The 24,579-nt window shown below is 37.5% G+C and overlaps 1 protein-coding gene across 4 annotated transcripts in view; it reads right to left on the reverse strand.

Annotated features, from left to right (window-relative positions):
* tmod2 (tropomodulin 2) overlaps positions 1-24,579 on the reverse strand; it is a 60,003-nt gene that overhangs the window by 26,321 nt on the left and 9,103 nt on the right. Inside the window, exon 1 of one of the 4 annotated variants that reach the window (XM_028822410.2) lies at positions 19,459-19,669. The exons of 2 other annotated variants lie outside the window; for them this stretch is intronic. The gene's annotated coding sequence lies outside the window, so the exon portion shown is untranslated. Of the gene's footprint in view, positions 1-19,458; positions 19,670-24,579 lie in introns of those variants that run through there. One more of the 4 variants, XM_028822409.2, reaches the window with a different exon arrangement.

The following is a 24,579-nucleotide window of genomic DNA, read 5'->3' on the forward strand; positions in this document are numbered from 1 at the left end:
ACAGACAGAATGGCCTGCTTGCAACCTTTAAGTCACAGGTGGTACTGTAATACTCTGAAGAGTGATGTGAAATCACTGGTTTTAAATTTATAAGGTTTCAGAGAGAATACATTTTTGCATATCTAAAGCACAGTGAAATGCACTGAACTGTCACTATCTTTTGCTTTTTTGTATTTGTCATTTGCCATCCATTTTCTAAACCTGCATTACTGAGTCACCACAATCTTGGCAGGACAGGGTGCAAAGTAAGAAACATCCCCTAAACAGAATACTAGTTCATCTCATGGCATACTTACCTAAACATAATCCACTACAGGAAGTGCTCAATGGAGGAATGCAAGCTATCGAAATATGTATTTCCACAAAGTCTTGATGAAAGGGCATATATAAACAACAAAAACAGTCATATTAACAAAATGAACTCTACTTTGCATTCTCACAGGCACCTCTTAAAAGAAGAACATACATCACCAGATAAATGATTGTATATCAGAAATCTCTACTCAAGGCTCACGTAGAACATGGCACGACAGACAACTTTTTTTTTTGTTCTTGAAAAGCCACACAGAAAAGAGTTGGGGGGCATGACTGCGTTTGGCGTAAATACGCTTAAAATTATAGTAGGAAAACTCTACATTGAAGTAGTGGTGAGAAATGACCTTGTGCTTTCCATACCTTGATCACTGCGGCTATCATCTGCCAAGTAAGCAAGATGTTACTTTTGCCTGTTAAAACAAGATGTCCAAAAAACACAAGATTTTCATCCAATGCAGAGTACAAATGTAATAAAGTGATCAATAATACAGTTCTTACTGATGACTGCAAATAATAATACAACACTGGGTAACTAGAAAGGCATGTACCTGAAAGCTACCATCTTCTCCTGCCAGGTAAAAAAATAACTTTACACACAGGGTGTTTGACCACTAAAAGCAGACTGTGCTGACTATTAGCTGCACTTGCATTAGCCAAGGTTTTAGTTTCAGTGGGTGCCACAGGCAATCAATAATCCATAGTACTTGTAAATCTGCCCACCCAAATGACCAGACTAATTTTCAAACATTGTAACCTCACATAAAACAGCAAAAGTAAGTATTAGATGAGTAATAGCAAAAAAGAAGTTAAGGGAAATATAAAAAAGCCAATTAAGTCTTTTTAAGTATTTTTTGACCTACCATACATTATCACAAAAACACATTTTATGATTTCCAAAGAATAAATTGCATGGCAAGACTGAGTTTATTCAGTCATGAGTCAAGACCCATGAAAAAAATTCAATGGCAATGAGGAAAACATAACTTTATATGAGGTAAATTGGGAATGTCTGGCTGTGTGCTTTACTATAATTCAATAGTTCACGGCAGATATGTGGCTATAAACATGGGTGATTCAATTCAAATTTGATCAAACAGAGGCTCAGCAAGGTTCATGCTATACAGGGGATGGATTTATACTTTATATATTTCAGGATAGTAGCAGGGTGTTGTACCATGTTAGCCATTATGGATGTAATGAGAAGTCAAGCAAAATGACACCTTTTATTGGCTAACTAAAAAGATTACCATATGCAAGCTTTCGAGGCAACTCAGGCCCCTTACCCAAGTTCTCAGTGTCATGATGATATTATTATTATTATTATTATAAATAACAAACATCACTAATGAAGAACAATAAGGGTGTCTATCCATTTCACTTACCGAGGGAAATGCTCAGGACAGTTAACATTTGACAAAACTGCAAACATAATAAGGAAAGGTCAGGAATATTTGTTATGTTGGCTTGGTCAAAGGAATGACAAAGCATCTGGCAATTAGTTACTATTCTGGTTTGTGGCTATGGTGAAGATGTTGCTTACCATCCAGGTATAAACTGATTTTTTTATTATTATTTATTTTTTTAACTACAAAAAAGCTGAAAAAATGAAAAATGTGTGCACTGTGTGTTACCACAGTATGCATCTTACAGTAACATATTGTAAATCATTTTCAGCATTGCCCCTACTATTGAAATTAGTGGGGTGGCTACCCAGTAAGCCCAGTCACCCATTCAATAATCAGTAGGCTCCGACTCCAGGGGGTGGGGTGTGGTAGGGTAAAGGAATGTGACATCTAATCTTGAAGCAAACTGATTTAAGTAGTGTGTTAAATTGCCTTGAATTCTTCAAAGGGTCCACACTATAATAAAGTTGCCTATGCTTCCATTTATCTTCTAATGTTCTGTACGTCAGTTGGCTGACCAAATTACCCTAAACTTGCACTTCCAAAGCTTTGTAATATGCGACTTAAAATTTGTGTAAAAACTTTTTTTTTAGTCATGCACTGTGATATACTTCAAGTGACAACTACAGTGACTGAGGGGTGACAAAATTTTAGCAATTACAGCCCTTAAAAGTTATATACCATTACTCCAAAAGTTACTGTGAATTGTTTCAAGACATAAATTGAATACTTTAGGGAATAATGTACCCCCATTCACAAAGTAAATGCATTCTTGCAGTACTCATCCCCATTCAATAATTAAATTCATAATGCAAAACAGATGACAGTGTTCTGACCTTCTATCTGATCTTTAGAAAAATATAATTTAATTAAATGTGTATGGCATGCCTTTTTTGAGTGTTGCTCAAATTAAAATATGTATGTATTCTTTTTTGTAGTAAAAAATGGGCAATCTTCACATTAATTATTTACTGGTGTTAGCACTCTCGGCAAACATTACCACACACTACAATTTTCCAGCGTAAACACTGATTTTTAACTATTTGCATATCGCACCTGTACTATTAAACTCCACAGTATTAACTAATGATAAAAAATACAGCTTTTCTAACAAGAACAAAAAAAAAATCAATAAAGCTGAAGAAGGAATTAATTCAGATTGAAGAGAACTTTTCATATTTTCCAGTAAAATAGAAAATGAACTGTGTTGTACAAAAATGATCCTGCTGATAAAAGATGATAATGCTTCTACTTCTACAAGACACAATCAGAGACTATGTTCAGACTCTATACCAAACTTTCATGATGTTCCCTTGTTTAGTGTGGGTGCGACTTGCATACCCCAAAGCCCCAAATCTTGATCAGGCTAACTGAACACACTACATTTTTGTCACATAAGCCATAAGTAACAGAGAAGCATGTGCGATGACCTGTCTAGATGGGTCATGGCTCTTCACAGCCCTGACAAGGGAAAGGGGTTATGAACAAGGTACGGAAAGATACATTGTACTATACAATTTATCCATTGATTTATTTTCTAAAGCCCCCAGGTCAACAAAACTCACAGAGGGAGCCGCTCCCAGCAAGAGTACATTTAGGTCTGGAACCAATCCTAAAAAGGCAACAGGTGCACAAACAACCAGTCATACAAAGTCAGTTCAATGTTACCAGATTAACATAAAACACAGAACTTTATGATAGAATAAAGGAGAAAAGCAAAATACCTGGAGAATATCCACAAAGGCAAAGGAAGAATGCACATGCTCAATAAAAATGGTTTGGGGTTGGGAAGGGTTTTCGTTTTACTAGTTAAATTTTCTGCCACAGGATGCTAGTGTTTTCCATAAAAAAAAAAACCATACACAAAACACTAATGTGTAGACCACAAGTGCAACACTGTTTATGCTGCAGTTGCTGCCAGCAGTGGATTAGGTTAATCCATTTAAGTAAACATAATGCTCTTACAAATGAAAGTCAACTTTTTCTTTGTATAACTGTCAATGTTAATTTATTAATAATAAATGTTTACCAATCCTAGTGTTTCAAAGAGTGCCTACTTTCTTAAAAGCCAGGAATACTTTATTTAATGTACAGTGATGGTGGAGGGGTGGAGATTGGCTGCTATTATTTAATTTTACAGACCAGACGTTACACCTTGAGCCAAGGACAAAGACTATTTTGCGGAGCTGAAAGGTCTAGAAGGAAAATGTTCAGTTCCATTTAAAAGAGTGTCCAGGTGACAAAACTCTGCAAGGAGACAAACAGACACCATAAATGCTTTCCAAGGCTCATTCATGAACAGAACTGACAATGACAGTTTGCAGTGTCCATCCAAATACTACTGTATGTAAACAATAGCTGTGTGTGTGAGGTTCATTCTTTAAGGAGATTCTCTGGGGGCCACAATATGTAGGAAGAAATTACCACAAATGACAGAAAGCCTGCCTGGAGCTACATAAGACATCCTGGAACAAAGATCCTAAAAGCTTACTGACTATTTATTTTATTTTATTTTTTTATACAGCACAGAAGGCCTGTGACCCTTTACATAAAATCAGAGTGAAAGGGTACAGTATTCTCATGTTAAAGACTTTAAATAGAGTATAAGAAGAAAAAAAGAAAAACCTTGACAGAAGTGCAGATACAAGGTGCTCCCATTACACAGTTCACTATTTTATTTAACTACACAGACAAAAAGAAAGCAAATAAATACGCCAAATCCACTTTTGGTTACTAAATACATGTTGGAAATGTTCCATATATTATACGTAATACAAATATTTTCTAGGCTTGGTTTATCCCAGTAACTTTCAAATTGCCAAACATATCTTCCTTAATATGATGTCCACAACTACCATACTCATCTTGAAATAGTCTTAATTCCATAATCTCCAAATTGCAACATACACATTATAGACTCTGTTGTAAAGTGTGAAAGGGCAATGGCAGTACTTACAATAACTGGCAAAAATGATCAGGGGATATTTTTATTTGGAGTCATCAACAGCTCTACAGGGACTTAATTACCTGTTGTACATAAAACTATGAGCTGGAAAGGAAAGTTCTTGCAGAAGTGCTACAGAATATGAAATGGATTTTTTTTTTTAATGAAAATTCATGTTGTCTTAGAGTAAATGTTATCAAAAATATTTGCAACATCCATTAATCCATCTTCTAACCAACCAATTCAAGGTTTCAGAGAGCCCGTGCTTATCCTGAGATCAATGGATATAATGCTGGAGCCAAACTTGGAGTGCCAAACAGTATGTTTACATCATAAAAGCATTAATGAAAGAAAACCTCAAAAAAATAAATAAAATGCAGTTCAACTTCAGAAAACATAGATAATTTACAGGCCTGAAATTCTGGAATGGATGTATATTAACAAATGAAATTAAGTTGACCAGACAACAACACATGAAATATCTTAGGCTAATACTGTCTGCAATTAACTAAAAGTCAAAGTAAATTGAAGAATCCTATGTTTATTTGCACTGTCCATACCATCCCAATTTTTTCTGATTTGGGGATGTACATAACTACAATGGTGGTGGTGGTAGTAGTAGTAGTAGTATGGTCACATGTACAGAGTGCACTGAACTGTAAGTAATGTCAGTAAATCTTCAGAGGTCATTACATCTTTTTTTATTCTGATTTTTTTCATTGTGTTAACAATATTGATACCAATACTGTTGTATTGACTATTAGTAAATTGCACTGTCAACTCCAATGTACATTCACCCCACCCTAACACTATGTGCAGGCTACAAACATTTCCCACTAATTCTTTTCTCCCAAAGACAAGTGGCTTAAATTAAATGTTCGTTCTAAATAGCCCTCCTGCAAGTATGGCTATGGGTAGAAATGGGCTCTACAATGACCTGGAACAATTTAAAGGGTTAGTTCTAGCATTCAATCCAGTGCTGCCAGGAAAGGCTCCAGCACCTCGAAACCTTAAATTTGATTTATTGGGTGCGAGAATGTCATGTTATGTGATGTATTCATGTTATATGGAAAACAGAATGCATTAAAACAAACACCATCCCTCAGATTAACTGACAGTCCCATACAGCCAAAATGGGGATAGATATTCCGGGGGAATGAGACACATACACAACATATCTTCATGTGAAAGAAATATTCATGTGAAGTATGCGCTTAAAAGAAGTGTCATTCACCCTCTAGTAGGGAAAAACACAAGGAAAATATAAACACAAGGAAAAAATGCCCTTTAGGCTTGGCTCTATCTGCATCTCTATAATTTAAAAAATATGTACAGGCAATCCCAGGTTTGAGAAGCCCTATGAGGATGACATCTCATTTAGGAATGATTCCTGCTTTGTGTCTGAAGCTGCTGAAATTGGAATTGTCTCTCCTTGCAAATCCTACAGCTAAAACATAAATAAAAGGTCAGGTTGATAATATATGTTGTATTGATTTATTGATTAATAGTTGGACTACACCTTATACTGAAGTAACTTTGACCTTGAAACTTTTTTCATGTGTGCTATATTTAAAGGATTAATTACCTCTTACAAATTAACAAAGAATGCAAAGAAACAACTATTGATAGTACACGGGTTATCATCATAAGCTGGAGTCTGCCAAATATTGCCACAAAAATAATAATAAAACAGTGAACTTTTAAGAAAAAAGATGTGCAGATTAACACTTCACTGCAACACAAATGTAACCACTACCCATACTAATTCAAATGGATCACTCATTATTTCTGAGCATTAAAGCATGTTTACACAACTTGCATTTAATTTTTACTGTGATCAAAAATCTCAGCAGGTTGCACATTAGAAATGCAACTTTATTTGTTTTCATATTATGAACTGCTTCAGGTCTACCAAATACATTTACCTAAATTACTACATCAGCCTCCTCCTTATAAGAAGGGAAAAAATAAACCGTTCCAGTTATTTAAAATTAATTTATCAATTTTGTATATAATTTTCAATACCAAAAGCATAATCAAATAATATTGTATTAACCAACTATGTTAACCTGAATAATACTTTACTATATTACTAAATTACTTTAATCAGTGAACCACTCAGCTCTCCCTTTCCAACTACCTAAAACACCTTCATTTTATAACTCTCCATTTTTATGCTTACAGCAAGCCTTTTAAGAATTTAGTGTCTCTCCTTTGCTCTTTTAACACATGAGAACTGATACAAATTAATATAAACCATTACTTTATAGTAATGGATAATACAGCAAAAAATATTATACATACTTTCCCATACACTAAAGTTGTAAAGAAACATTAAACAATTTAAAAAAAAAAAAAAATCAATACTGACATTGTTGCACATTGATTTAACTGCAGACAAGTCAAAGAATAATGCCCATATTAAGTATGCCAAAATTTTGAATGTACAAACTTTTCTTTAATAACATCAGCAGTCACTGCAAGGGAGTTTAAATCTTTTGAAAAGCACATTTACGCTGTTGTGATTTAACATACCGTTTTTTGTCAAAAAATGTTGACAATGTATAACAAGCCAAACATAGATCAATCATATAAAACAAAGGTCTAATTTACTTCTTGTGAATAATATAAACTAGTGGTAACTCATCCCTAACATGAGTGAAGATTGGTATATCTAACCGTATGATCATAAACATACCATGCCTGTATATCTATGAAGATTTCTCCAACATTAAAGGTTATAACAAAGCAAATAAAACAAAATTAACCCTCTAAAACAGGATTAAAGCATATATAAAGACATGAATGGCATCACACGATATAAAAAAAAAAAGTCTAAAAACAAAATACCAAGCACAAGATAACACAGGTTATGAAAACTGAAATCTATTGTATTCTCGACACAGGAAAACATTTTCAGCTAGCTGAAATCCTAGATACCAGGGTCCCCTATGGAGAATCAACTTGGAAGCAAAAACGCAAATATTTTCCACTGTCTTCTCACAAATTGGTGAAGCAGCTAGTGTGCTGGGACTAATTAAAAACTCTCTGGTCGCCAGATCTGCTTAACAATATCAGAAACTGAAATTCAGTCTGTATGACTAAAACCAAAATGTATTTTAGGATTTGACGTCTACACCCTACACTAAAACACCCAGTGAAAGGGGTACCCATCAGCCTACCAGTATGGTAACGATCTGAAGGCATAATTACAGTGAAGTGACATCTGTGAGAAATGATATGCTCCTACCAAAAAAGCAGAGATGTTGAAGAAAAGAGCAGCAAATGTTTTTAAACAAGCAACATATTTTTTATGTACAAAAAAAAAAATCCAGGAGTTACTGGATCCCAAGTCTAGTACTTAATTTATACTTATAATTAAATGAATAAAAGAATGTTATTATGGATTTAATTTAGTTTGACTTTTTTAAAAATCCAGTCATTTTAAAAATAGGCATTTGAGTTAAAAAGTACACTAAATCCCATAACATTCACAAACCTGCTTAGTCAGTTTCAGGGTCATGGGAGCCATAGTTTGCCCCTGCAGAACTGACTGGAAAGCAGTGAACAGCCCTGGACATGCCACCAGTTCATCACATGGACCACTCACACAAGTTGAATGCCCATTACCTTGACACGCATGTTTAAAAATGTGGAAGGAAAACCAAAGAAAACTCACACAGAGATGGGAAGGAAATATAAACTTCACATCAAGCACATCCAGACACAGGCTTTAAAGCCAGGACTCTGGGTCTTTGAGGCAGCAGTGCAACCTAGTGCTACCCTTAAGTCACAAATACAGTTTTGAAATAACTAACTTTATAGAAACCTGCAGTTTTCTTACTTCTTTGAGGGTGTGAGATATGAAACATAGCTTATTATTTGTGATGGCTATTATTTATTTATTTAATTTTAATCAATCTTAGCATCTTTAAAATAAAATTGTAGAAAGACGTTAAACACAGTGCTTTAGCATCATTAAAAAATATAATACATTTTATTTATATAGTACCTTTCCCATGCTCAAGGCACTTCACAGAGTCCCAGAAAGAACTCACATTCTGACTCAGATTTCATTGGTATATCTTAAACACAGGAAGATAGACACTGAAGCCAAAAGCAAGAAAGTAATTAACCAAAATATTCACTTAGAGGAAAGAATTAGCTGCAGATTGCAAGACTGATTAGAATAATATCTACTGACCTTCCAAACCTCCAAGATCACAGTTGCTCTTAAAGTGTCCTGGATCAATTGCATCATGTCAAGAATTTAACAAATAAACACATATTTTAGACTAATAAACACAATATCCATTTTATTGTCTGTATTGTGCACTCCCAATTCTGATTCTCATTCTTTTCTTGAAACACTCAACACTACAATGACATAACCACTTTGACAGGTTTATCCTTTCAAAACAAACAAAATTATTCTAAATTTCACCTTCTGCTGAAAAAAAATGAACAGGTAGATAAAGTGCCATATATTTAAGATGTTGCCAGTTAATAGCTTTTACCACAATTTCAATAAATGTACTGAATAATTCAAAATTCCAATTGGCATCTTTTTATTTGTCCTAAGTCATCGGGGAGGATTCTGTGTGCGTGAGCACTGACAATTAATGACCACTTGCACAATGTTAACAATGTAACAAGTCAAGTCAAGTTGGGTAGCATGCACTGGTACAGTGCATTGCCACACCCACTACACGTCGAAATAGCTCGGGATCCCGGTTGGCAACCCCCTAAAAGCAGACACGTGATCCAGCCCTACCCTCCGGAAATGACCCTCTATCTGCCGCAGCCAGGTGTTACGAGGGCGACCCCTTGGCCTGGTCCAGCCACTTGGGTCCCCAACAATGAGGATCTTATGAGCTGGATCAACGTCAGGGAAACGCGCCACATGGCCATAGTGCCGTAACTGACGCTCCCCCACAATGCAGGTAATGTGCCTCATTCGGGACTCCATGAGCAACCGCTCATTTGACACAAAGTCAAACCAACGATACCCAAGGAATTTCCGGAAAGACACAGTACCAAAGGAGTCCAGTCTTCGTCTCAGGTCACTGGAAAGCGTCCATGTCTCACAATCATATAGCAAGACAGTAAAGACTTGGACCTTCGTCCCTTTGCATAGATATCAGAAGCGCCACATACCCCTTTCCAGAGACCTCATGACCCCCCATTCTCTTCCAATTCGTCTACTGACTTCACAAGAAGAGTCACCAGAGACATGAATGTCACTACCAAGGTAAGTAAACCTCTCAACAAGGTCAACACTCTCTCCACAGACAGACACACTGCTGATGGCTGTGCCCAAGAGGTCATTAAAGGCCTGGATCTTTGGTTTTTATCCAGGACACTCGCAAGCCCTGACACTCAGACTCCTCACTCAGTCTCTTGAGCGCCCCGATCAGGGCATCCATTGACTCCGTGAAGATCACAGCATCGTCAGCAAAGTCAAGATCCATGAATCTTTCTTCAAAAGATGCACCACAGCCGCTGGACCCCACGACCTTGCCCAACACCCAGTCCACACAAGCATTGAACAGAGTAGGAGCAAGAACACACCCCTGACGAACCCCAGAATCAACTGAGAAAAGCGCAGAGGTCCTGCCTCCACTCTGCACAGCACTCACAGTACCAGTGTACAGGCCAGCCATGATATCCAGCAACCTCAAGGGGATCCCGCGAACCCTCAGGATGTCCCACAGGGCAGCTCGATCAACTGAGTCGAACGCTTTGTGAAAATCGACAAAGGCTGCAAAGAAACTCTGCCAATATTTGCGTTTGCGCTCTATGAGAACTCTCAGTGCCAGGATGTGGTCGATGGTAGACCTCTTAGGCGTAAAACCAGACTGTTCCAGTCGCTGGTAGGTGAGCAAGTGATCACGGATCCTATTGAGGACGACCCTAGCAAGGACCTTACCCGGCACAGAGAGCAGTGTTATCCCCCTGTAGTTGCTGCAATCCAGGAGATCACCCTTCCCTTTCCAGATAGGGACGACAAGTCCCGTTTTCCAGTCAGTTGGGATGATGCCAGTCTCCCAAATGGAAGCAAAGATTGCTTGCAATGCCGGGAAAACTGCCTTACCACCTGCCTGGAGAAGTTCACTCCGGATACCACAGATCCCTGCAGCCTTTTCCTCCCCTCAGCTGGTTCACCACCTGTGCCATCTCAGTGAGATTGGGTGGTTCACAGCTAATTGGAGGATCAGCCTCAAGAACCGTGGACCCAGAGATATCCAACGTCCTAGCTGGAGGATCAGCTTTAAACAACTGCTCAAAGTAGCCAGCCCAGCGGGTCACAACTGCAGTGTCATCTGTAAGGACCGTTCCATCAGCTGCCCTGACTATGACTCTCCGAGGAACAGATTCAGATGTGCGTAATGCTTCAGTTCCTCTGTAAGCAGGACGTGGGTTGCTAGACCACAGATGGTGTGTCACTTGCTCAGAGATTCCTCTAACAAACGCCTCTTTATCTGCTCTCAGAGCCCTCGCAGCCATCTTTCTCAGTTCCCGGTACAGACCAGAGTTGCCATTGAACCATGCGCTGCGACTCCTCTCGATGATATCCAGGGTGCCCTGCGAGATGAAACATCTCCTTCTGGGAACATCGGTAACACCAACACAACCCTCACCAACCTTCAGGGTCTTGTCACGGAAGGTCTCCCACATCACATTAGGATCGGCAGTCATACCCAAATCTGAAAGTTCCTCACACAAACTGCGTGCAAACTCATTAGAAACAGCCTGGTCTTGGAGTCTGGCCAAGTCCAGGCTCATTTTTCTAGCAGGTGGTAACCTACTGGACCTAAGCTGGATCCTAAGAGTAGCAATAACAAGTCTGTGGTCAGAATTCACAAACTGGGCACTTCTGTAGACCCTGCAGTTTTGCGAGAGCCTCTTGAACAATGTAACAATAGGGAATAAAGAACACTGGTGTTTAGGACCTCTAAACACAAGAGAGTCTTGTCTGTCTGATGTCTTGTGTTTTATGTACCACAATAGGATTGGGTTTGGATTCAGAAACTGTTGGCTTTGTAATTTATAAGTGCTGCAACATTTCAAAAGCAGACAATTTTTGGTAAACAGACTAATTTCCAAAACACCTGCTCGCACAGGCAGATAGATAAAAGGTATAATTTCTTCATTCTAAGGTATACACACACACACACACACACACACATGTATACATATGTATACACAGGGCTTTAAATGATAAAAAAGATACATACCAAGTATATTCTGTATCTATAATATTAAGAAAAAATTACCAACAGCTTAACTAGGCATTTCCATCACAGTCAAGGTCTTTCAGATATTCAATGTTATATTCCAGTACCCTCTATGATGGAATACTTTCTTTCTTTTTTTTTTTTTTTAATTTACCATAGACTAAAACCACAACTTCCGACATAGTGTTATGTATATTTTTTGCCTGTTTTAACTATAGCTAACACCTGGTGTATTAACTCACCACCATCATCAACTCTAGTATGGATTACTACATTTCTCTTCACATGTGTCTTCCATCCATCCATTTTCCAACCCGCTGAATCCGAACACAGGGTCACGGGGGTCTGCTGGAGCCAATCCCAGCCAACACAGGGCACAAGGCAGGAAACAATCCCGGGCAGGGTGCCAACCCACCGCAGGACACACACACAAACACACCCACACACCAAGCACACAATAGGACCAATTTAGAATCGCCAATCCACCTAACCTGCATGTCTTTGGACTGTGGGAGGAAACCGGAGCCCCCGGAGGAAACCCACGCAGACACGGGGAGAACATGCAAACTCCACGCAGGGGGGACCCGGGAAGCGAACCCAGGTCCCCAGGTCTCCCAACTGCGAGGCAGCAGCGCTACCCACTGTGCCACCATGCCGCCCGCCACATGTGTCTTTCTTCATACAAATTCAAAATACTGCCTCTAGAACAAGGGTGTCAAACTCTGTTCCTGAAGGGCCACAGTGGCTGCTGGTTTTCGTTTCAACTACCTTCCCCATTAGGAATTCAATTATTAAACTAATGGAGCATAATGTGTTGCCTTGATTTTCACTGACTTGCATTTTAATTATTTTTTACAATCAGCCAAACAATAATGAGATGCTCAGTAAGCCAGCAGATAACAATCTGTGTCAGATTATCAGATATTAGAAGATTCTCCAGAATGACCACCTCTGACTTACTTCATACAAAATGAATAAGGAGTCACTGCACTCGGTAACTGTCGTGCAAACCTTTAGGCTTGTATGATCATTAGTTTTGAGACATGGAGGCTTTAAAAAATAAAGGAGATGTGGCCCTGATTTTACTAAAAAACGAATACTCCAAAAAAAAAAAAAAAAACTTTTAAACTGTCAAAGCTAGATACATGAAATTTTCAAGGATGCTGTTTACTATTAGACATCATTAACATCCAAAATAGTTGGTTCACAGTTGCATATTTGTCAGGTTATGGCTTGCTGAAAATTATATAAAAAATTATTTTGTGCTTTTGAGGAATTCTGGTCTTCTATATCTCCACACTAAATCTTATCAGATCATTCAAATTTTGAAAGGTATAACAAATGATACAGTTCTTCTTTAGCAATTAGGTGCATGTCTAAAACACATCAAATTTTATTTTTGAGGCATTAAAAATGGGAAAAAATAATTGTGTCCCTATACTTCAAATGAATTTTGCCAATGTATGACAAAGGCTGGCAGAAAAGGAAGCATACCACTGGAATGAGCTTGTTTTAATTTGTTAATGCACATAATATGAAGTTGGTACCTTGAAGAAAAACTACATTTTATATACCTAAAATGCTGCCCACTACTTATTGGATACAATGACATTATTTTCAGCAAGTATGAAGCAAACTGAAGATGATCAGTTGGAAAGCTTCTGTTGATTTCACATGGATTGACCCACTTGTGTCTCTCATACAATATTTATCTAAATAAATATCTGATGAAAAAAAAAAAAGTGAAGGTCTGAGAAATTCTGATCTGTGATCGTCAGTTTTGGAAATAACTGGTGTGGCAGAATCAGAACATCAGCAAGCCACACAATTAAAATGAGTTTTAACAGCTAAACAGATGTCCGACTGGAGACCAGTGGCCTTCCGGAACTGCTCGAGATCCCCGAGTTGACTGGTCATCTATTGTCTTTGTATCTCTTTATTATTTGGCTACCATTTAAGAAAAAGAAAAAACAGGCAAGTCAAATACAATGAAAGGCAAAAAGTCTGCTAATTAGCAGCAGTAACTGGTTACTAAATAAAGCGGCTAGAACAAAAACCTGCAACCACTGCGGCCCTCCATGATTCGAGTCTGACACACCTGCTCTACAATCATTAATCAGACCTAACATTAGTTTTTACTCACCAACTAGGAAGGATGGCTGTACATAATCTAAGCCAAAGTAGACCTCAACTACCAGGATCCAGGTCATACCAGACTAATCATGCAACCTCACAATTTCGAAGATCCTAAATCAGTAAATCACAATGCCTACCTTTATCTCATTTAGAATATTGGAGATTGATAAATGATCTAGTAAACTGATGCCACTTCTGTCTAAGAGGACGTGCGCAAATTCAATAGTAAATTGGAAAGTTGTTTTCAGATGTCAGAATTAAAAAATATATTGTAAAATCACTACTATTTATTACCTGACATCTGGACAAAGAGACTTAAGTTACAAAATACCAAATCAACCAGCTTTTTTCCTGTAATAATAATAATAATAATAATAACAATACATCTTATTTATATATCTGTAGAAAGTTAATATCGGCTGATCTGTAAATAGCAATGAAAAAACTGAACAGCAGCAAATAATTTATCATTTCTTTAGATGTCTGTCATTAATCCTAATATGTCACACTTTGGAAAAGTCTGTACTAGAAAGTAATGGCTAACTACTCGAGTCATATATTAAATATAGTAATATAAGAACAATTAAATAAAAAAATCTCTCAGATGACAAAAGTAAAATGCCACTCTTTCCTTGATTACTGGAGGCAGACAGCATGTCTTAGGACCACAGACACCAAAAAGTCAAGTTATGAGAATTCTGGTTCCAGAAAGCCGCAAAAAAATAAAGACAAAGAGCTAAACCTAAATTTGATGAAGGAAGTTTGAGAATATTGTTATGCTATGCTAGAGGAGATATAGGATTCTGTGCTTGCAGTACTGGGTATCAATTCAGCTTGCTAAACTAGACATTCTTGTTGCTAGAAATAATGAGTTTGACTTTGTTTAAAATCAGCATGTCATTAAATATTACATTTACAATATAAAGACACCCTATTATAGGGATGGAGGGTAATAGTAAAACATATAAAGTGCTATTTTGAATTGTAACATGAAAGAGGATTAAGTGGGACAGAATCTCTGTAACATGTTGCATAACCATACTGGAGAGCGTAAGCAGAATGATTAATGATACCAGTGAAATATAACACGTTACAGAGATCTATGAATATTATGCAGATTAAATGGACCACTGTGCTAATCAGTTTATACTGTTCATAACAGGATATGATTAATTTAATTCAGTTTATCATTTCATAAAAAACATCTCACCAGAAAAACTCAGAATATAAAACAGAAAAATCCAAAGAGATTACACATATTATCAGAATGAGGAGCTATTAATGAGTAAACATTCAGATGGTAATCCTTGCTATATGTGCTAAAAAAAGTTAATAACCCTTCATCCAACATCACAAGGATGTTAGTAAAATCACAATTATAGCAATTTACTAGATTACATATAAAGCATTATACTGCTATTTACTATTATTTTCTTACACACTCCTCACAATGTTCAAGTAGCCTAACCTTCGAATTCCACTTTCAAAGACTGCGTCAGTGTTATTGTTAATACAATTACTGATACCTCATTTTATACTTACCAATATTTGTGCTCAGTGTCAAATGAGTAGCAGTAATCGTTTCCATTATCATAAATAATACCATTTTAAGAGTGGGAATGTAATGACTTGATTAAAGGTCACACAGTAACTCCAGCAGAGTGTAAACTGTCTATGATGGTAGTTGAAGTAGTTCCCCACTGTCTATATAAAGCATTGAGTAGGTTAGAAAAGCACTATAAAATGCAATTAAATTAATTAAACTGAACAATTAATTAAACTGAACTTGCAAACATGTTCTTACTGGAAGGTACATCTGAATGTTTGAATAACTTGTTTACTTTCACTTTGTTATTCTTACTTTTAAAAACAACTTTTTCTTTTCTTTTTTTTTTTTTTTTGCAACACACTTTCCTTTAAAAGGAACATGTTAAATTACATAAAGATGGTCATCCTATTCTTAATCTACACATGCATAATAAATATGTCGACAGGTACAGTGCATCCGGAAAGTATTCACAGCGCATCACTTTTTCCACATTTTGTTATGTTACAGCCTTATTCCAAAATGGATTAAATTCATTTTTTTCCTTAGAATTCTACACACAACACCCCATAATGGCAACGTGAAAAACGTTAACTTGAGGTTTTTGCAAATTTATTAAAAATAAAAAAAAATTGAGAAAGCACATGTACATAAGTATTCACAGCCTTTGCCATGAAGCTCAAAATTGAGCTCAGGTACATCCTGTTTCCCCTGATCATCCTTGAGATGTTTCTGCAGCTTAATTGGAGTCCACCTGTGGTAAATTCAGTTGATTGGACAGGATTTGGAAAGGCACACACCTGTCTATATAAGGTCCCACAGTTGACAGTTCATGTCAGAGCACAAACCAAGCATGAAGCCAAAGGAATTGTCTGTAGACCTCCGAGACAGGATTGTCTCAAGGCATAAATCTGGGGAAGGTTACAGAAAAATTTCTGCTGCTTTGAAGGTCCCAATGAGCACAGTGGCCTCCATCATCCGTAAGTGGAAGAAGTTCGAAACCACCAGGACTCTTCCTAGAGCTGGCCGGCCATCTAAACTGAGCGATTGGGAGAGAAGGGCCTTAGTCAGGGAGGTGACCAAGAACCCAATGGTCACTCTGTCAGAGCTCCTCTGTGGAGAGAGGAGAACCTTCCAGAAGGACAACCATCTCTGCAGCAATCCACCAATCAAGCCTGTATGGTAGAGTGGCCAGACAGAAGCCACTCCTTAGTAAAAGGCACATGGCAGCCCGCCTGGAGTTTGCCAAAAGGCACCTGAAGGACTCTCAGACCATGAGAAAGAAAATTCTGTGGTCTGATGAAACAAAGATTGAACTCTTTTTTTTTTTTTTTTTTTTTTTTTTTTTTGTTCTTTATTTCGCCTTATACAATTTCTTGTATTAGGAATTTGGTAGTTTTCGCATACCCCTTGGGGTCAGAGCGCAGGGTCAGCCATTGTACAGCACCCCTGGAGCAATTACAGGTTAAGGGCCTTGCTCAAGGGCCCAGCAGAGCAGTGGCCTTTTTTTGGCAGTGACGGGGATTCGAACTGGCAACCTTCGGGATACCAGCGCAGCTCCTTAGCCTCAGAGCCACCACTCCGCCAGGCATCACATTTGGAGGAAACCAGACACCGCTCATCACCAGGCCAATACCATCCCTACAGTGAAGCATGGTAGTGGCAGCATCATGCTGTGGGGATGTTTTTCAGCGGCAGGAACTGGGAGTCTAGTCAGGATAAAGGGAAAGATGACTGCAGCAATGTACAGAGACATCCTGGATGAAAACCTGCTCCAGAGTGCTCTTGACCACAGACTGGGGCGACGGTTCATCTTTCAGCAGGACAACGACCCTAAGCACACAGCCAAGATATCAAAGGAGTGGCTTCAGGACAACTCTGTGAATGTCCTTGAGTGGCCCAGCCAGAGCCCAGACTTGAATCCGATTGAACATCTCTGGAGAGATCTTAAAATGGCTGTGCACCGACGCTTCCCATCCAACCTGATGGAGCTCGAGAGGTGCTGCAAAGAGGAATGGGCGAAACTGGCCAAGGATAGGTGTGCCAAGCTTGTGGCTGTAATTGGTGCCAAAGGGGAACTGACAAAGTATTGAGCATAGGCTGTGAATACTTATGTACATGTGATTTCTCAGTTTTTTTATTTTTAATAAATTTGCAAAAACCTCAAGTAAACTTTTTTCATGTCATTATGGGGTGTTGTGTGTAGAATTCTGAGGAAAAAAATTAATTTAATCCATTTTGGAATAAGGCTGTAACATAACAAAATGTGGAAAAAGTGATGCGCTGTGAATATTTTCCAGATGCACTGCACTTGTTCCCTTTGAAGTTTTCAACCATTAGGAATCCTATATTGTTTAAATGGAATGGCCACGCTCAAAAAAACAGCAATGCAAGAAAAGATTTTTTAATCAGGTTATAATTTCAACATAATACGGAGAATAATGAGGGCAAATTAAGCTGGCTTTTTTTGCGAATGGAGCAAAATTATCTAACCAACTCAAAAATCTTTCTATCTAGATCAAGACTGGATATAAAATACATTGATTAATCCTCTTTAGACACTGTGCAATTTATACAAAGTTCAGATTTATTTCCAAAAAAATTACAACTAAAAGAAAATTAGCCATACACAATGGAATTTTCCATTTGGGGAATGCAGCTCCAGAAGTAGCTTAGCAGAAAAAAAGCATGAATGTAAATTTATGTTTGTACAGCTTATTCTAAATGGTAATGGCAAACATATTTACTATTAGAGTACATGCTGTCAATATTTCATGAACAGGGGCCGTGAGGAAGTGTAATTCTAGCCGAGTAAGCTTGATAAAAAATGTTTTAATAAACTTCAAAAATACAGTGCAGCAAAAGTCAAACAATGAATCACAACTGTGAATAAAGTTAAACAAAACCTGGAATGGACAGGTGCTATGTGAAAGAATGAACACAGAAACAGTTATGTATGTAATGCGCGAATATATAAGTGCAAATGTACCATATTCATTATTTAAAGGCTCTATATGCAATATCAAGGATAAGATCTAACATAGATCTCCACTTCTGACACACTGTGTATTCCTAATCAAGTCATTTACCTTGAGTGCTCCGTGGAAATTCTGATGCGAGTTTGTTCAGATTAAAACAAGATAAAAGTGAATATATAATAGGAGCACCACTATAATTTACATTATGCCAACTCCAAATGTAAAATACGGAACATTTTACGTAACATGATTAGATGCAACAAAAAAAAAATAACCTTCTCTCAAGTTAAAGATGTTTTCCTAAATTACACCTTTGCGTCTCCTGCAAAGGTGCTTATTGATTTATTTTCTTTATAAATGCAATAGGCACTGTGAAACTATAGTAATGAAAAAGTCGCAGCAATACATACTGTTGCTTTTGCAGTTTTTGCGAAGCAGTGGTGCTGGTGCAAGTTTCAACTGCAGTATCCATACAATAACATGCTGCCCTGCCCAGCCCAGCACCAACTGTGTTGCTTACAGGGCTACATAAGCGGCATTAAATGTAAAGATCTGAATGATGTAATCATAGCGTCTATATAAAAATACCTTGACCTCCTACCCATCCCTTCACAAAAATCTAATAACTCGCTCATTCCAGTCGCTCCCACCTCATTGAGGATTAATGAGATACTCTAGCCGTTTTCTTTTTAGGTTGTCGATATTAGGAGGGCGTCCTTAACTACTTCAGGCTGTGTGAAGGGTTTAAGAGCTAGGCTTTCCTTGGTATTGTCATGCGGGTGGGGTCCCTTTAGTATGCAACCAGTGCGCTCGGCTTCCGACACAGCCAACAAGGCAGCAGAAAAATAAATCTCGATCCGACATAGCTCAACTCAACAAATCCAGACGCGCTACTTACCTTTGGTAGCTGTACGCTAATTTAATGTCGCCTCTGTTGGTTAATCAAGCAAGGAGAAACTAAAGATCTATGCATCAAGGCGTACCTTGCCTTTCTGTTAACTCTCACACTATTACGGGTATTTCCTCACTCATAGCACTCCACACAACCTCACTCTCAAGGGCGGCAACACAGGAAGACACTTTAACGCAGCCTTCGACAGCAGCAGGGATTGAACCTCTGGAGGCACTAACTAACCTATTACCATACTTCAACCCGCCCAAATCACTCCAGTATAGCGAATGGTGAACTACCTCGGGTGTGAGGGCGGATACATAACCTGGCAAGTAACCGCCCCTTCTCAGACTCTCAAATAACCCACAAGAGTCATGTCAAAATGGGCGTGTCTTCAGTTTGCAGGCTTTCGCCATTCTGCACTTAACTGTCTGGGCACTGCTTCCAACAATTATTTTAATCACCGAGTTATCTATATATATTCGAAAAGGGTGTCCATTCATCGCCCCACGAGGAGTAATTTAACATGCAAAAATCAGCCTCCAAAATACGAATGCAGCAAATAATATCAACTGCTGTTTTCATATGTTGCAGTTAAAGGAAACGCATTTATCAGCATCGTCTCAAATAGCACTATGATGTGATACAAAATTAACAAGTATTGATCATACACAATATGCTTTTCCTGAGCTATTTGCGTGAGTGTGATGCACTCGCCCTGCGGAATCAACTCCTCTTTGTGACTGGAGCTGCTGGAATCGGCATCCACAGCACAAAATCTCAAACTTGGATTAAGAAAATGGATGGACAGTTGATCACAATGTTAAAGACTAATATATAATTACTGTTAAACTGAAATTAATGAGTACTTAAATTTGTACAGATAAACACAATAGATAATGTGGAAAATTTACTGTGGTTGGGTTACCCAGACCGAAATCTGTCCTTGATTTTATTAATATACTTGTGAAACACACAGACTTCCAGTCACATGCATTTCTCGATCTTTGCTGTTCTTTTATTCTGTATCATGCACTTGACGCCCATCAGATGGCATTGCTCTCTCATCAGGTCACAAGCTTTCGATCAAGATCAAGATCAAGTTTCTTGCCCCAGTAGTTACACACATACCCTGGTAGCATACATTTCTGCCTGTGCCTTTTTGCATTCAGTATCCTACACTTGATACTCAGCACTGCTCTTCTTCTCCTTCCGATTATTGAGCTCTTCGTCACATCATAGGCCTCTGTAGTTTGCTTGATTCTTAACAGATGTTGCTGGTTTTCTTTTTCTTTACGCAATGACAATTTGTTTGCGGATCACTGAGCCATAAGAAACCCACAAGAGCAGGTCAGTTTGCTGATGTCACAGGTACTTCAACTTTTTTGAATTACCAGAACATAGTTAAAGACCAAGATCAAAGTTCTAGCCCCAGTAGTTTGTGAGTAATTGACTGAGAGACAGACAGACCGACCTTTTTTGTTTTTTTGTTTTTGTTCTTTATTTCGCCTTATACAATTTCTTGTATTAGGAATTTGTTCATTTTCGCATACCCCATGGGGTCAGAGCGCAGGGTCAGCCATTGTACAGCGCCCTTGGAGCAATTGAAGGTTAAGGGCCTTGCTCAACAGAGTATGGTCTCTTTTGGCAGTGATGGGGATTCGAACCGGCAACCTTCAGGATACCAGCGCAGATCCTTAGCCTCAGAGCCACCACTCCGCCCTTTTATAAATATTTAGAAGATTGTTTTGTTTCCACCACCATAGTACATCAGATTATTTTTTCCTATTAAAAGCTGAGTATATCTTAAGCTCAGTTTGTATGAGAGTATGTTATATACAGGTAAAATTTAATTTTACTAAAAATCTATTCACTCTTGTACAGTATATTTATTAGGTGTGTGGATGCTATGAAATAATGCTCATAATAAAGTACACACATCTTGGTATGGGTATATACCTGTACTGTACACTGATATACTTGCCACAGTTACCATGTAATTCATATTGATTTTTCAAATTACTTTTGGTTCTTACTTGCATCCATTTGGAATAATGTGGAGCAGGCCTGAGTGCTGGAATGATGTTGTTACTGAGGAATGCAGAATCAGCTTTTCTCCAGACGTAACAGGACACATGTGAGCCAAAACAGTCATTCTGCTTGTGACTCATTTGTTCATAGAGTATTATTCCACAAATCTTGAGATCATCGTGGTGTATTTAGGCAATATTTAACATAGCATTTGCATGCTTATTACTGAGTTTACTTTTTTCTGTCTTGCTAGTCTTCTACTATCAAGTATCAGGCTGAAGGCAATGTCACAAACACTGGCAAGTAGCCAAGGAGATAGAGGTAAAAAAGACAAAGATGTTTCTCTAAAATATCCTGTGATTTTGTGATATTTTTTTTTAAGCTTGGCTTTTAAACAGATTTTGTGAGAGTAGCCACACTTTAGAGCACTATAGGATGATAGTAAACACATATGCATAGTTCACAGAGCCATTATTGATAGGTGTACAGAGTACAGTGAAATTATTATTTGCATGTGCTAATCATATATAAACCCTTCAGGCATATTCTTCAAAAAAAAAAAAAAAAAAAAAAAAAAATCAGACTGCACACTGAGGGAATTCCTAAAGACTGGAAGCTTGGAAATATTATCCCATTACAAAAAAAACATGATTAGACTGACTTAAGTAACTATAGACTATGCTTCATTTGTAAATTGATGGAAGCAATAATTAACAAAAAGATTAAGCATTACATGTCAGGAACAGGTGTATTAGTGAACAATCAGCATTTATTTAGAAGCGTGAGACTGACTTTGATTAGTAGAATTATAGAAGGACGGAACAAAACCATATGATCAGAGAGGTGTATATTATAGTATTTACCCTAAATTTCAGAAAGCTTTTTCTAATGTACCACATGAGAAATTAGGGAAATTCAAGGTGCAGTGTGTAGATATTACTATGATCTTCGGCTGCTGAACCTTTCAATATCTAAACTGAAGCAGTAAGTGTTCTTAGCAGTAGGCTGTCAAATACAACCATTGAAATTATTATTATGTATATTGTAGCCTTTAATTTTCTGTCCCCATGTGTTTATGAAAAGGTGGTGCTCATGTTAATATTACAAAAAGACAGAGGCACCAGATAAAGTATATATAGAAGGCTGATCAAAGGTCTGAAAGATATTAGCTATTAGGAAAGCTTTTAGTGTAAGAAAATGGAAACCAAGTGGTAACATGACTGATGTGTTCACTAATTCCTTCAACTTTAAAATGGATCTCAGCTGTTATTTTAAAACAACTTTCTTGTCCTGATGCATACTACTAACAATACAAGATATGACCAAATTAACCCACAAAAACCAAGTAATAATATTACAATAGAGCAGAAAGTCAGGCAGTTATACAATGGTGGATGAAAATGGAATGCCTACAGAAATAATTAAAGGAAAATTGACAGAATGCATTTGTCAACCTGATGTTTGCAGAAATACAAAATCCATGCTTATCAGAAAAATCCTTCTTGGCCTGAACAATGTGTGTGTTATTGCAAGTTCAGCAGTGACTCACAATACAGAAACTACCTATCTTTACGGTTTACAGTATTAATCTTGCACTGATACTGGATATCTTGGCAAAGATGCATACAATTAAAAGGCGTGGCTGCTAGGCTGGGAACAAATTTGCACAAAATTATTCTCTTTATCAGTAATTCTTAATCTGTGGGCCACATGGAAGTATATTAAAATGGGTGAACTCTCTTTTTAATGCTCTTAAATTAATAATTAAACTCTCTCTATAATGAAGCATCTTCATTTTGAAATAGAATTGAGCAACATTTCTGGTTGCTTCAGATAAAATGACACATTGATAGTATGGGTTTGCTCAGATTTTTGAAGATGACACATTGCACTTCAGAAGGTGTGTTTTGTAATGCCAACACATAATTATTTTTCTATTTCAATTAAATATAATTAAGTATTCTCTTGGCCCAACAAATGGTTCCCACTTTTGCTCAGATAACACCAAAATGCATACACTCTGACATAATTAGTAAAATAACAACATTAATCATCAACTCAAACCCTAATAAGACATATCTCTTCCTTAAATTAACTTTAATAAGGTTGTTTATCCATGCTTTACCACTGAAATGTTCCTATTCAAAGGAATTTAATTTTGCTATTTCTTTGTCTTTTCCAACTATTTCACAAACGTTACTGGAGCAACAAACCTCAAAACGATGTGAGAAGACACATGAGCAACATACAAGACATGGTGACTGAACTATAGGACAACAACAATGACCCAAGCATAAACATCCAAAATGACCCAGACTAATGTGACGTGTACCTGGAATAACCGCAGAGATGAATTCATGTTACTACTGGCAACAGACGTTTGAAAAATTTCTCAAACTTCATCTTCATAACTGTAAAAATTTGGCATCATTGTTGTTTGTGACATAAACAGGGTATTAAATAACTTATTTCATATACAAGAATATTCGTAAAGTAGTTGTTCATAATTCAGTAAACATCCATACTCTGTACTGCGTATTTCCTGCACTCACAAGTTTCTTTGTTTGGTAAGACTATTGCAGATCAGGGTAAAGACACATACTTACACAACTGAGTTAAAACTGCCATGGTGTATTATTTAACCTGAACCCGACCTGACCCCATGACACACCCAAATTCACTCTGCTAGAAGGATACACATTTTTGAACATGTACATTGCTGGGAATGATACCAGGTCATAACATCAAAGGGGAAGTGAAAGAACGTGATCATACTGACAATGAAAAATCCCACATTAGGCTAAACTATCCAGTTCACCCAGAATTTTCATTATTACTTCCATCAATCCATTTTTAAGCCCCAATGGTAGGGGCCAGGAACAATGCCAGTAAGGTGGAATCCAATGCTAGATAGTCTATCTGGCAGTCAAAGAACTTGTTATTCAAAGAACTTGTTATTTACACATGGATGGCAAAACTGCTCTCTGTGTCTGAATTGGAAAAATTAATGGAAGACACCACAAAATAAATGCTAATAATGTTTAAGGGCAAATGCACTGCATGCAGCTTTGACAGGTCCCAATATTTGAAAAACAT

Source organism: Erpetoichthys calabaricus, chromosome 17 (genome assembly GCF_900747795.2).
Source record: "Erpetoichthys calabaricus chromosome 17, fErpCal1.3, whole genome shotgun sequence".
Taxonomy (NCBI): Eukaryota; Metazoa; Chordata; class Cladistia; order Polypteriformes; family Polypteridae; genus Erpetoichthys; species Erpetoichthys calabaricus.